Raw genomic sequence first — 13,549 nt, forward strand, 5'->3', positions numbered from 1 at the left:
AGCAGTAAACTTAATAAAGATTGATATCAATGACAAATGCTGTCAACTACCAGACTGCAAAACGTAGTCAGTGTGCAAAATGGACCAAGGAAAATAAATAACCCGAGGAATGATTGAGTGGGTAAATATTGATGTGGACGCTGGATGCAGAGAAGTTGGATAAAGCAAGAAAGGAGCTTAGTGATGGGAGGTCTCTCACCCAGGGTGAATGCACAGAGATCTCTTCAGGTGGCTTTTAACTTTCTGACATTATTTTTAGGGTAAGCATGTATGTCATACACTATATCATTAAGCTCTTGGATTCCAAAAACCCATTCTAAAAATGGGCTTATAGTTTAACTTAATAAAAAATACTATTACACATGTATAGAAAACATTTAAATCCACCCAAGAAAAGTGGAATAATGAATACCTCTAATTCTGTCACTCCAAATATTAGACGTTTTTTGTGCATCTGACACATCTCAATTTCTAAGATGTAAATGTTTCCATTTGCTGTTTCTGACATCAGATTGAATGTAGAGATTCACATAATATTGGAGATTTTTTTTAAATCTAAAAACACTGTTATACTTGCCCCTCAGTATCCATAGAGTTGATCCCAGCCTTCACCCTCCAAAAAACAAAATCTGTGGATGATCAAGTTCTTCAAATAAAATGACTCAATATTTGCACACAGTCTAACAACCATTCCTGAAGAGTTTAAATCATCTCTGAGTTATTTGTAATAAGCCAATGATGTTGCCACAAATATGGCATCTGAAAATCAAGGAAGTATGTGCTTATCATATCTTTGTAAAATGTATGACCATCTTATAGAAGTTTTTTTGCTCAAGGCTAATGCTCTACCACTTAAATCACACCTCCACTTCTAAATTTTTGGTGATTAATTGGAGATGAGAATCTCACAGACTTTCCTGCTCAAGCTGGCTAAGAACCATAATACACATACATACCTCAGCATTTGAAATAGCTACACTTACAGGCATGAGCCACTGGTGCCTGGCTTATATGTATTTTTGAAACCTGCTTCTTTCTTTTTTTCTACATTTTCTGTAATTCTTACGAATTGCTATTTTAAAGGTTGTATATTGTCCAGTCTCATGACACAGTCTCAGAAATAATCCTTTATTACTGGATGTTTAGGTGGTAACCAGTTTTTTCTATTATAAGTTATGCAGAAATGAATACATATGGCTATTTTTCTCTTACATTATTATTTCATTGGAACATATTTCTAGATATGCTATTGTTGAATTGAATATATGAGTTTGTAAGGCTTTTAACTCAAATTTCTATGTAGTTATGAATGGAAAAAAATCAAGAGCCCTTGAGTTATGAAGCCTCTATACCACCACTACCAAGCCAAAAAGTTTCTCAGGAAAATATGTACACTGGAGAAAAAGTGAAACTAGTGTGAGAATTTGGTCAATGCAATAAAAATTCTGCCAGTCAACTCTTTTGCCAGAGGGCTTGTAGATTCTGGAAAGATAAAATTATTTGTAACATTCACCTTTGATCTAAGAATAACCTTTTTTTTTTTTCAAGAAAACGTGATTACATTCTTTTGAGCCCAATTTTTATATTTCCTGTTTGCCATTTTTGTTTGGGATATGGTAAGAAAATTGATTTAAAGAAGAGAGAGAGCTAGGTGCCAGTGGCTCATGCCTACTCAGGAGACTGAGATCTGAGTATTGTAGTTTAAACCCAGCCAGGTCAGGAAAGTCCATGAAACTCTTATCTCCAATAGACTATCTCCCAAAGGCTGGAAGTGATGCTGTGATTCAAAAGCCTTGAGCAAAAGAAGCTCAGGGATAGCACCTGGGCTCTGAGTTCAAGCCCTAGGGCAGAAGGAAGGAAGGAAGGAAGGAAGGAAGGAAGGAAGGAAGGAAGGAAGGAAGGAAGGAAGGAAGGAAGGAAGGAAGGAAGGAAGGAAGGGAAGGAAGGAAGGAAGGAAGGATCAGCAATAGCAGCTGATTCCACACTACAAAGGTCCCTAAGTGCTGACTTGAACTTGAGTTTCTAGAGAACTTGTGTGCAATTTCTATAGAAAAGGTATAGAGAGCATGTTTTGAATAGTATGTCTAAATTAGCGCACAAAGCGTACCATATCTACATCAGAGACATTCTCTGGAGAATTTTCTTTCTCTGAAAAGTTGTACCAAAAACATCACATCTCAGATCTCAGTGCTTGTTAGGAGAGATGTTGAAACATTGATCGGAAGGCACATAGGTGAGCAGCCATCCTAGATAATTAGAACCACTGGTTAAGGATCCCTAATCTGAAAAAAATTTTAAAAACACCAGAATTCAAAACTTTCTGAATGCCAACATGACTCCACCAGTGGAAAATTCCACACTTGACCTCATTTGTTCAGTTACAGTTAAACTCAGATGCACTAAAAACACAGAATGAAATTACCCTCGGGCTATGTGCAAACAGTGTGGAACATAAATGAATTTTGTGTTAGATTTGGGACTCATCCTTAGAATATGCCATTATGAATCTGCCAGTGTTCCAAAATGTGAGTAGATCAAGTTAGAAACACTTCCCATCCCAAGTGTTCCACATACGAGGTGCATAGCCTGAACCTGTTCTAGCTGTCACCTCAATAAGATGGCCCACTGTGCCATCAATCATAGACTCTCGCCTTAGGGGGAGGAGCTTCTCACAAAGCAAAATACACCTGAACAAAGAGGAATGGAAGGCCAGTGTATTTTAAAATCTAGAAAACAAACTCAACAAATATGAGATCATTTCTGCTTTTTTAAAATCTGGCTGATAGACCTTTGCTGAAATCTGAGAGAAAGGAGAGAAAACTTAAAGTCTATCTGCCAGAAAAAAATGTATTTATTTATTTATTTATTCATTTAACAGCTCCACCAGGCTCTGTTAGCTCAGCCAGAAAACAAGGGAGGGAGAGAGAGAGGGAGAGAGGGAGAGACAAGGAAGCAATAACCCAGCGTAGGATGTGACATACATAAAGAACTGTCCAGGGCAGTCAGTGAAAGGTGGGGCTGAGAGAACTTCCCAGAAAAGTTGGCCCCCTAAAGGGGGGATAAGTCCTACAGACCTTTGACTTGGGGGTGGGGGAAGTAGAATCTGGCACTACAGCATTGGACTAGAAGGAGAAACAAACTTTCCTTATTTATATAAAGCTTTTCCAGTATAGCCATTCACCAGTTAGGAGTGGCCCATCTTGGCTTCCTGAAGGCACATCCTAGACATGTGGCTGAGGAACTGCTTCCTTCCATTGCTGTGACAGAATGCCTCCTTGTGACAAAGCAGCAGCCCCCATTCCCTCCTCCCGCGTACTCACACATCCCCCTCTCTGCCCCCTCCAGCACTAACCACCTGGGAATTACCAGGAGAGAAGCCCGGGGTACCATGTGTGGGAGCCACCCTAAGAGAAACTGGCCCAGAAGAGAGGTGCTAACTAGGTGAGGACATATGACTCTCAGTACTGTTTCCTGCTTCTAAAGGGAGGGAGATGCTGGCATGGAGCCAGGAAACAGAAAAGGCATGAAAGGAAGAGCTAATTTGGAGCTGGCGGGGTGAGTGTTTTCTGGCTTATTTAAAAACATAGATATAGAATTCAAACAGGGAAGAGGAATCTGACTACCAGATGGGGTTGCTGAGTGAGATGGGGTGTCAACAATAGAGTCAACAATGCCCAAGCATGAAAGGATATATTTTGACAGTAGGGAAGCCATATGAAGAATGATGCTGTGGTAGATTAGGTGGGTTCATCCTATACTCTGCACTTTTTTTTTCTATTCAAATCCCTTGGAGGCAGAGGCTAAGGGTATTGGCCTGGCCCCATATTAAAAGAAAACAAAACAATTCAGTCCTTCAAAGACTTTCCAGGCTACAAGGGAAACCAAGTCAAACAGACAGCTAATTGGCAGACATAAAGATTATCCAACATCAATTTACCGAGAGGCTATTTGGGGGCAGACAATGTGCCCAGCTCCATGATGGATAAAGTCCTTTCCTCCTCCAAACACTTATCCACTCTAATTGCCATTTAAACATGCTAAACTGAAGGAGGTGTACCAGAGACTGGGGAAGCCAGAAGGGGAAACTCACAGGATGCCCAGCTTTGAGTTTCTCTCCTAGCTCACTCGCTGCTGATCTTAGGCACATCCCTAAACCCATCTGCCCACCCATTTTCATCTTCAGATTGGTGATAACAATACGTGGCTTGTCATATTGCAATTCAGAGTCTCTGTGGGAATGGTAGGTACAGCAGTTTGCTGGAGGGAAGAGGAGGGGTAAGGCTTTATAGAAGAGGTCAGCTTTGAGCTTTATGCTGTTGGCCAAACGAAGGCAGAGAATACTGTGTGGGGTAGCTCTCAAGAGATATGGCTGCTTGTGGCTAGAAATGAGAAGATTAGAAAAGAACAGAAAAACACAGCAGGAAAACATAAAGGAAAAGAGCCACAGAGAACAAGTATGCTATCCATCCCCAGGATCATTTTGTAGAGTCTGGAATTCATTGCAACTAATATTCTCCGGCTTTGCCCTCCACGTGACATCATGTACTCTGGTGATGTTTATTGCACTGCATTCCAGGAGTGCTGCACGGAGCCATGTCCAATGTGAGAAAGCTTGGAAAATAGTCCTTTGTTTAATTTTAACTCTTTATATAAACAGTGACCTAATTGGAGGAAGGCTTAGTCTGGCAAAGTATCACAGCCCTCTCACTTCTTCCTCTTCAGTCTCCTCCTTCTGCCCCTTAGTCAAACTGTCTCACCTTTATCTCACATATGGACTTGGCAAATAAGCCTGGGGTGATTTGTTTGCTCAGCTAACTTGAGAAGAGCAAAAGCGTGCCAGCAAAGCAAAACACTGTTGTGATCCTCCGGAGGAGGCTGCCACATCATTTCTCCATATGCAATGCTATTCCTGAAGGACAATTGAAGGAAGGGCAAGCACTCCAATTCAGAAGTTCAGAAGTTTCTACTCTCTACCCCGCCCCTGAGGCCCTTAATGCTACTCATTTTTCTTGAGTAGTAAGTCAAATCCTTTTCAATTTTTGTGCCAATCCAGTGAGATATGGGGGGGGGGCACGAGATGGAGAGAATTGGCTCATGGCTGTTGCTCAGGCACTCTAGCCACCATCACTGGAGATGAAGCCCCACTTGGGTTTATGTTGGGGTTCAGCCTTGGCCTTGAGGGGGAAGGGCATTGGAGAGCGCGCCCGAGACACTGCCCTTCCCCCAGCCCTGGGGAATGCGGAAGCAGGCCACAATTCTCTGGGTCCAGAACCAGAAGAACTGGCTTTGCAACCAGCCCCCAACTTTCTCGCCAGCCCATGTGCCCCCCATTCTCGCGGGCTTTTCACCCCTGGGGTGTCGCTATCCAAGTGATGTTAGCTCATGAGGGGGTCCTATGACAAGCCCAGCCTATCAGTGCTCTGGCCGATCATCTTTTCTCTCCTCACCTCCCACCGTGTCAGCCTTTGCCCCTCCCTAATAGATCAGATTCGCTCTGGAAGCATCTCCAAGATCCGCGCATGCCTGGCTTTCTTCATGGGTAAGGAGGGGGTAAAGCGATCTTGTATGGCCCCGTGCACCTGAGGTCTTTCCTGAGCCCCCCACTCCATCCTGGCCTTACCTGCGGGGGGTCGGGTGACCAGGGGAGAGGGTGAGAAAGGGAGCTGTTAGCATATAGCAGAGCCTGATTCCCCGCGCCAGGGGAGGCGACCCAAGCCCGGCAGGTTTAGACTTCTAAGATCACAGAGGGATGGTTATTCAAGGGCAAACTTTGGAGCTGAACATCCTACTGGGGACTCACAGGTGAGCCATGAATACTAGTTATTGATCTGGGTGATAGATGGGATCCAGACAGTCATGTGTGGGTGTGGAGGGATGAAGGGATGGAGCAACAAGCAGGGGGATTAACATGTCCTGACAGGTTTCAATGAATAAGCATTTCTCTAGGTCAAAGGTCGATGTAAACTTCTGTAAAGGTCCAATAGTTAATCATTTGTAAGCTTTGTGGGCAATCTGGTCTCTAATACAGCTACTGATAGGGCAACAGAGGGTAAACAAACAAGGGTTTCTATGCTCCAATAAAAGATAGCTTACAGAACAGGTGACAGGCAAGTTCTGTGTGTTAGAGAGTCATAGGCCTGCAGTGTGGGGGGGGGGGGGGGCTAGCCACCCTTGTCCACTATTATTATATAAGAGACCTTTGTGATTAGGTTTAGGTTTGAAACCTTAAGTGAATTAACATTGGGAATGGTGGTCTCCAAGGGATGACAGGTGGGTCAGGGTCAGATTCTGAGGGTAGCTGTGCAGATCTCTTTCCTTTGATTCCACCTTCCAACTGTGCTTGTTTACCTACCCTCAGTCCTGCTCCCACCCCAGATTTCAGCACAGAGCCATTGCAGACAATATCTGCACTGAAGGAATAGTCAAGGATCATCCTTAGGCAACACTGAGGACCTGTGGGTGCTGGGAGGCCAGGGGAAAATTCTAAAGGCTTCCTTCCAAACCTTTCTTGCCAAGGCTCTTTATGACTACCTTCCCCAGCACCCAGGCTGCAGGCCCTTAGATCCCAAATAGGTGTCAAATACATAAGGTTTCTATCTCCCCAGCAGCTCTGTGTGATTCTTAGGACTGAGTTCCTAGGCTCTATCATTTCCTCAGATTTCTACTTTGTCATCCACAATTGGTTTCAATGGCAGTAGCTTGCACACCAAGCTAGGTCCTTGCTTTAGGAAGAAGAAGAAACTAGAATCACAGCCTTTAAGGAAACACTCCAGCTTTCTGGCCTAGCTATGAGCCTTTTGTGATCATCTGAGTAAGACATATTGATTGGATCTCTATTGCTACAGCTCCAGCAACAGGACACACAAACATGACGGGTGAGTTTGTCCATCTGTTCATTTTTGTTATTATTTTACTGGAAAAATACATTTAGAAAGAAGCACAAGTCCTATGTTCAATTGACTTTCACAATGAGAATACATCTAAATTATCTACATTCAAGTGTACAAAGCTTGTAAGTCCATGAGTTAATAATCATGTAACGAACATTAGAAAGGCCTTCTTTATTATAGCTAGGAATTCCCTTTCTAAATTTGCTTCAACTTTAGGGAATGACACAAAATAAGCACAATGTTGTTTTTACTTACTTTACTTTCAAGTATTTGAAGTTAAATGTTTGTCATCCTATAAAGTTATTTTGCCTCCCAGGTTATCCAACTTTCTTTAAACAATTTGGTTATAGCAAGATGATACTGCCTACCATGGTGTTGTGTGCAGGTGCATGTAGCTACAGAACTGACAACATGGAGATGTGTGGAGAGCAGAAGTTTGGAGAGAGAAAGAGACTGTGGTCTAGTCAGTAGCAATATAAGGAGGAAAATAGAACCAAGGTGGTGTTTGCCACAACATCAATCAAAGTTCTCTGGCATATTTATTTACTCAGGGCCTCCTAGCTTGGGGAGAGCCTTAGACAGAAAGAAATCAACAGTCACCAGCTGGTGTACAGGCTGAAGGACTGATGTGAGCCAGTGACAGTCAAAGAATCCAGAGAGGTATGATCTGATGGCTGAGAGATGACAGCTCAGCTAGGTAGAACTAAGATGACGTTCCAGCTGTTTCCAAGACTCAGCCATCTGGGAGCTAACTATTGAAACAAGTATATTCCAAGTTCTCACCAGACAGCTCAGGAGAGGGAAAAAGGGATTAGGTGTTGGAGGTCACACAGATTAGAACTACGGACCTTAGTAATTAATGAATTAATTAATACTCGGTGCCTGAGTCCAGCCTAAGTGCTTATGTGGACACAGGAAGCTAGTCTTTGGGCCCTCCTGCAATAACTAAGACCCCACAGTGGAGTCAGGAAACACTAGGAGGGACTGAGACTGATAAAGATTCCTATTAAGCTTGGGAACATTGGACATGAGCTCCTTCCATAGTCCACAGGCCTGTCCTCTTTTCTACATGTGGGCTCTGAAATGCAAGGGCATGGCATTATCTGGTCCACAGGAGTCTTGGAGACATCAGGGCCCTCTTTCTCAACCACTTCTATTTCTTCCTCCTCCTTCTCTTCCTCCATTTCCTCCTTGCTTTGCTCTAAATCCAGAGTGAATTTTATACAAGGTCTGAAAAATGAGTACCCAAACTTACATTCTCAAATTATTCATGATTTGCTCTTTTATGCTCTTTCTTTTTGCATTTGTTTTTGTGTATCTTGCAGGAATAACTGAAAATTTAAAAAATGACCTCCTTCAGGTAGAGAAACTACCTGTACATTGGTTACATATATTTGCTGCTTCTCCTGTGTGTTTACTTGCAACCTTCTGAGTTGGAGCACATTTGCTCATAAAGAGCTTATCCATTTCCTGTTGCCATGTGCCTGACTTGTTGGCTGTGGCTATTTCCTCTTGGACCCTATAGCTAGATTATACAATTTAAGAGTCATAAGTATTGACTATGGGATATCCAAAAGGACCACTGGGAAAAATGATTGTTAAGCATAACTATATATTTTTTTAATTTGGTGCAATCATGAGAAATTGGCTTTCTTGATAGAGTCTAGTGGAAGAGAAAAGTCAAAGAGAGATTATTTAGGGCTTTAGTGCCAGGATGAATGATTTTTAGGTGGGAACAAGTTGGAATCTGGCAGACTTTACAACATGATAGGTTAGGATTGGTAGGTAGAGCAAGGTGAGCGTCTCCTAAAGTGAACAGCGATGAGAGACCTGTTCATCCTTATAAATCAGCTATTTTAGGGGCTCCACAGACTCACTTTCGAGGAGAAAATATTTAATAGAACAAGGAGTTATTTTCCCCTAGTCCCAGCATTGTTTCTTTAAGAACTTGGGAGGTATATTAGTTCTCATAAGACTGTACAATTTCCTCAATTGTACCTTCAATCTCCAGAAAAAATATGGTTTTCATATTTTGATCTGCTCTTCTGGGTAGGAGATTAGTGTGGAAATAAAAAGGCTAGCAATACAGTAACTTAAGCAGCTCTTTTGTGAATATTCAGTCTGTGTATGTAAAATTACCCAATAACCCCAGTATTTCAGAGTTTGTTCTTCAACACAGTATCTGTGTATATAGGGAATGGGATGTGAATTATGTATGTTCTTGACAGACACAGAAACAACATCTCAGTGCCTTGGTTACTAAGATTTCCAGAACATAACCCTGGCTACCTGCTTGTTACTTACCCCATTGCAAGTTACAGTTCAAGTTCATGGCTAGAATACTTGTTCTGTCTCCTCTCATTTGGTCTGGGCTGATGGCTGTCTCTTTAACTTGATTTCTCATCAGCAGTAACCATTTATAACATATTCAAATTCCTCATTCAGTTCCCAAGCCTAGACTGGTCTCTATACTAGACCAACTGATTCCATTCTAAGTTTTTCTGATATAGAAAAATGAAGACCAACTAAATAAGAAACACAAGGGCTATTTGTGCTAAGCTTGCCCTAACAAAGGAGTATGCCTCTGTCATTCATCTTCGGCAGAGATAAAGGCAAGCAGTGAGGGGGAAGGCTTCATAGCAGGGAGAAAGAAGGCTTCAGTGTGCATTGATTAACAGCTGTTGAAGCAGGGTATCTGGAGTTGACTAAATAGAGGCAGACAACCTATTTGATGAGCTAAAGGTGGTTCTTAGTTCATTTAGTATTTCTATAACAAAGTATTACAGACTAATTTATAGTATTTTTTTAATAGTTCTGGGATCTGGGAAGTTCAATATGGAGGTACTAGCATTGATCTAGGGCCTTTTGGACACATTGTCTCATGGTGGAAGAAGGCAGGATAAAAGAGGGTGAGAAAATAAGAGAGGTATGAACTCACTTTTATAACTAAGCTCTTCATTAATTCATTCATAAAAGCAGAGTCCTCATCACATAAAGTAACACTTCTTAAAGGTTCTCCCTCTCAACACTGACACATATCGAGAATTACGTTTCTAACACATGAAAACACAAACCATGGTCATGGTTCATATGCTTTGTCTGGTTGGCCCCAAATGGAAAGCAAACACAAAAAATATCAGGGAGTCTGGGGCATTGCTTACCAATTGTTATAGAAATTATTGTTTAGATTCCATGATTGTTACTAGAATCAGTAATCTAGCTTCCTGCAAGTCTGCCTAGAAGGTTGGCTTCCTGGGATTAAAAAATAATAATTATTGTGGATAAGGGGATTGGTTTCCTGTTCATGTTTCTGGAGCTGTAGGTCAAAGCTCTATTTTAAAATATATCTTGGCCATTGTCCATTTGTACATTCATTCTCTCACTTCCAGATAGAAAGCAATGGAATCAATCAGAAGTGTAAAGTGGACTTTCTAATCTCACCCCATCTCTTGAAAAATGCTGTTCTGTTTTATCTCAGTGCTCTGGCCCTTGATGTTTGCATCAGCTTCACATACATGTTCCTACATCAGTCCTCTTCTGCTCTTTTTCTCTTCAGTTTTCCTCTTATCATCTCCCAGGAGAGTCAGTCTCCAGAACTGCCTTGACCAGGAAAGATGTTAGATTTGGGTGTAATCAATGAGATACAGAAGAGGCAGCTCAGCAAAACATATGAAAGAATTGAAGCAATGTATTACTGACAGGTCCCCAGCACATAAGGGCACCATGCTGGGCCAGTGGGAAGGGGGAGTTCAATTAATGGGTGGGAATCATGAATTGGGGCAGAGAAAGATAAAGAAGAAAAAGGAGAAAGAAGAGGAAGAGTGGCAAGAAAAGAGGGAATACCAGGCAGAGACAGAGACAAGCCATATTGGCCAAAGGCTTTACTGGAGCCCAAGGCCTTGCACAGGCAGGATGTCCATGAAGATTTGCAATTGGTGGGATTAGGGCAGGCAGATGACTGTTCCATGGATCTAGTTATGATTGTGAGATAGTCACTATGGAATAGCTGTATAGCCCAAGTAGGCTGAGGGAAAGTGTGGTGAATCAAGTAGCTTGAATCTAGCTGCTGCATAGACAGGTGATCACCATCACAAGACAGCTAGTTGTTCAAGGCAAATGTTTGGATTAATCATTTTGATGAACCAGGAGGAGGGGGAGACCAACAACTTTATCAAGCAGTAACAAAGTTTTGCTTTTGGTATAAGAAAGTCTACCTTCTATTCAAAATGAATGGCAAGACAGTATAAAGTTATTCAAATTCACTACATAGGCTAAAGGAGAAGATGAATTCAAATAGGACTCAGAAAAAAGTCGTTTCCTTGAAAGACTATTACTTTACTTCAAATCTGTTTTGAATATCAAGAACAGAATATCAACTCTTCCATTCTCTTTTTTGCACTATATGATACACCCACAGACCTCTGAGCCCATGACCCTGGAGCCAATTAGGCAGAAAGACCTGTACTTGCAGAACCAAAAGAGAAAATTGCATTACGGTTTCTCTTTTTCTAAATATGACTCTGTTCACATAGAATTCCTTTGTCCTGCTTGCTTCAACTGGCTTTCTTTGGGGGAGCAGAGGTTAATAGAGAGAAATGAAGCTATTTCTTGTGCTCTGTTTAGAAATGATCTTTTCTTCTTCATTTTAACTGCTGGAATATAATGTCTCTTTTATCTTCTCAGCACAGGGCTCCATCTTCTCAGGAGAGTCTTCATTGGTTACTCTCTTTCTTCACCATAATTTGAACTCCCTACCCCTACTTACTTGAATCTTGATGGAAAATAGATTTTCGGCCCACCTCTTTTAGGGACCTTCTCCATAGGGCTCTCTACTTCCCTGCCTTTACCAGGGGCTCTATAAAGTCTGTGTATGCACCTAATCATGCTCGTATGTGTGTGCAATAATAGGCCGTCTATCCCTTCCTTTCCTTGATTGCTCTTACAGACTGCATGTAATAATAATTTTATATCTGACTTTGGCTGTTATTTCATTTCCTCCAGTTCTAACCCATTATTTTGCATTTTCAGAGGCTCATTATGACTCATTGGGCAACAGAAGAAACATAATGAGTCCAAGATGATTGCATATGGCAATGCTCCACAAATAGATATTAAACAGCTCATGAAATCTATAAATGTCCTTACTATCCTGGGTGCATTCTAAATGATGAATCAATAATTCAGGCAAGTTTTTTAATATGTGCTCAAATTCTAGCTTTGATTTTTTTTCCTTTTTGGAGATGGAAGCCAAAAAAATGTATAAAGGAGAAGAAAAAGAGGAGGAAGAAGGGGAGGAGGAGGAGGAGGAGGAGGAGGAGGAGGAGGGGGAGGAGGAGGGGGAGGAGGAGGGGGAGGAGGAGGGGGAGGAGGAGAGGGAGGAGGAGGGGGAGGAGGAGGGGGAGGGGGAGGGGGAGGAGGAGGAGGAGGAGAAAAAGAAGGAAGAAGAAATGTTAATGAATGATTCCATGACCTTGCCAAAACTTGCCAAAACCAAACATGAGGGAATCATCTAGACAGAGCCATGCCCCATTCCCCACCAAATTCACTTTACTTCTTGGTATTTATCATATACACCCTCTCTTACTCCACCACCACTACCAAATTCCAAATAGTCATTGCCTTGTCTAACCACTCTTCCTGCATCTAGTTCTGCTGTTTCCCATACTATATACCAACAAAATCTTTGGAAATACAAACCTGATTATGTTCCTCTTATGCCCAAACATCTTCCAGTAATTTCTTTGTCTTGAGGATAGAATATGGAATCCACCAACTTATTATCAAAGTACAGAATCATTCATGAGTGCCCTCTCCCATTGCCTACTCCTTCAGGCTTATGAACACAGTCATCTGCATTTCTCAAGGATTGTGAGTATCCATATTTTGTCTTTAAAAGTATCATCCCTTCTCATCCTTTCTTTAGCTGGCTATTTGTAAGGCAATTTTTCAAGACTTGGCTGTTTTTCTAGGGATATTTTCCCTGCTCTCCTGATATAACTACTCCTCTCATTACCTTCAATGTACACAATTCTCAAAATTGAGCTGCAGGCCTGTATTAGCCAAGATCCCAACAAGAAGCAGATGGCGCACTCTGATCAGTCTACATTTGGGGAGAGTGTTTACGAGGGACTAATTCTGAAGTTGTGGAAGGAGTTAATTGGATACTCAGGACCTAGAATAGAAACTTGAGGCTGGTGGCCTCAACAAGGCTGTCACCAGCTCTACATCAGAAGGGAGAAGGTGTGTGTGTGTGTGTGTGTGTGTGTGTGTGTGTGTGTGTGTGTGTGTGTGTCTGTGTGTGTGTGTCTGTGTGTGTGTGTGTGTGACAGACAGACAGACAGAGACAGAGAGATAGATAGAGAAGTACAAGCAGTGATATTCAACTGAGTCATTGTGGGAGGGAGAAGTTAAATATTCATGAGTTCCCCTTGCCTTCTCCCTCCCTGATCTCCTATAGTACTCCTTATTGGCAGAAGCCAACAAAAATGTAGAAGACCCATGAGTATTATTAACATTACCCACATGAAGCAGCTTATCAGGAGAGCCAAAGGTAATATATTAATGGGGAAAGATTTTCCCCTACTTTCTTAGATTCTCTGGCCAGGCCTCACAATCAAACTGACTAAAGATAGATTAACAAGAGAAAAGCATACAGATTT

At 41.8% G+C, this 13,549-nt stretch overlaps 1 long non-coding RNA gene across 1 annotated transcript; it reads left to right on the forward strand.

Annotated features, from left to right (window-relative positions):
* Nucleotides 1–3,378: 3,378 nt before the first annotated feature.
* On the forward strand, nucleotides 3,379–12,168 carry LOC125352254. Its single transcript, XR_007211152.1, has 3 exons — nucleotides 3,379–3,555; nucleotides 6,640–6,875; nucleotides 12,131–12,168. It is a non-coding gene; the product is annotated as an uncharacterized LOC125352254 (long non-coding RNA).
* Nucleotides 12,169–13,549: the final 1,381 nt, after the last annotated feature.

The sequence above is a fragment of the Perognathus longimembris genome, chromosome 6 (assembly GCF_023159225.1).
Source record: "Perognathus longimembris pacificus isolate PPM17 chromosome 6, ASM2315922v1, whole genome shotgun sequence".
NCBI classification, from domain to species: Eukaryota; Metazoa; Chordata; class Mammalia; order Rodentia; family Heteromyidae; genus Perognathus; species Perognathus longimembris.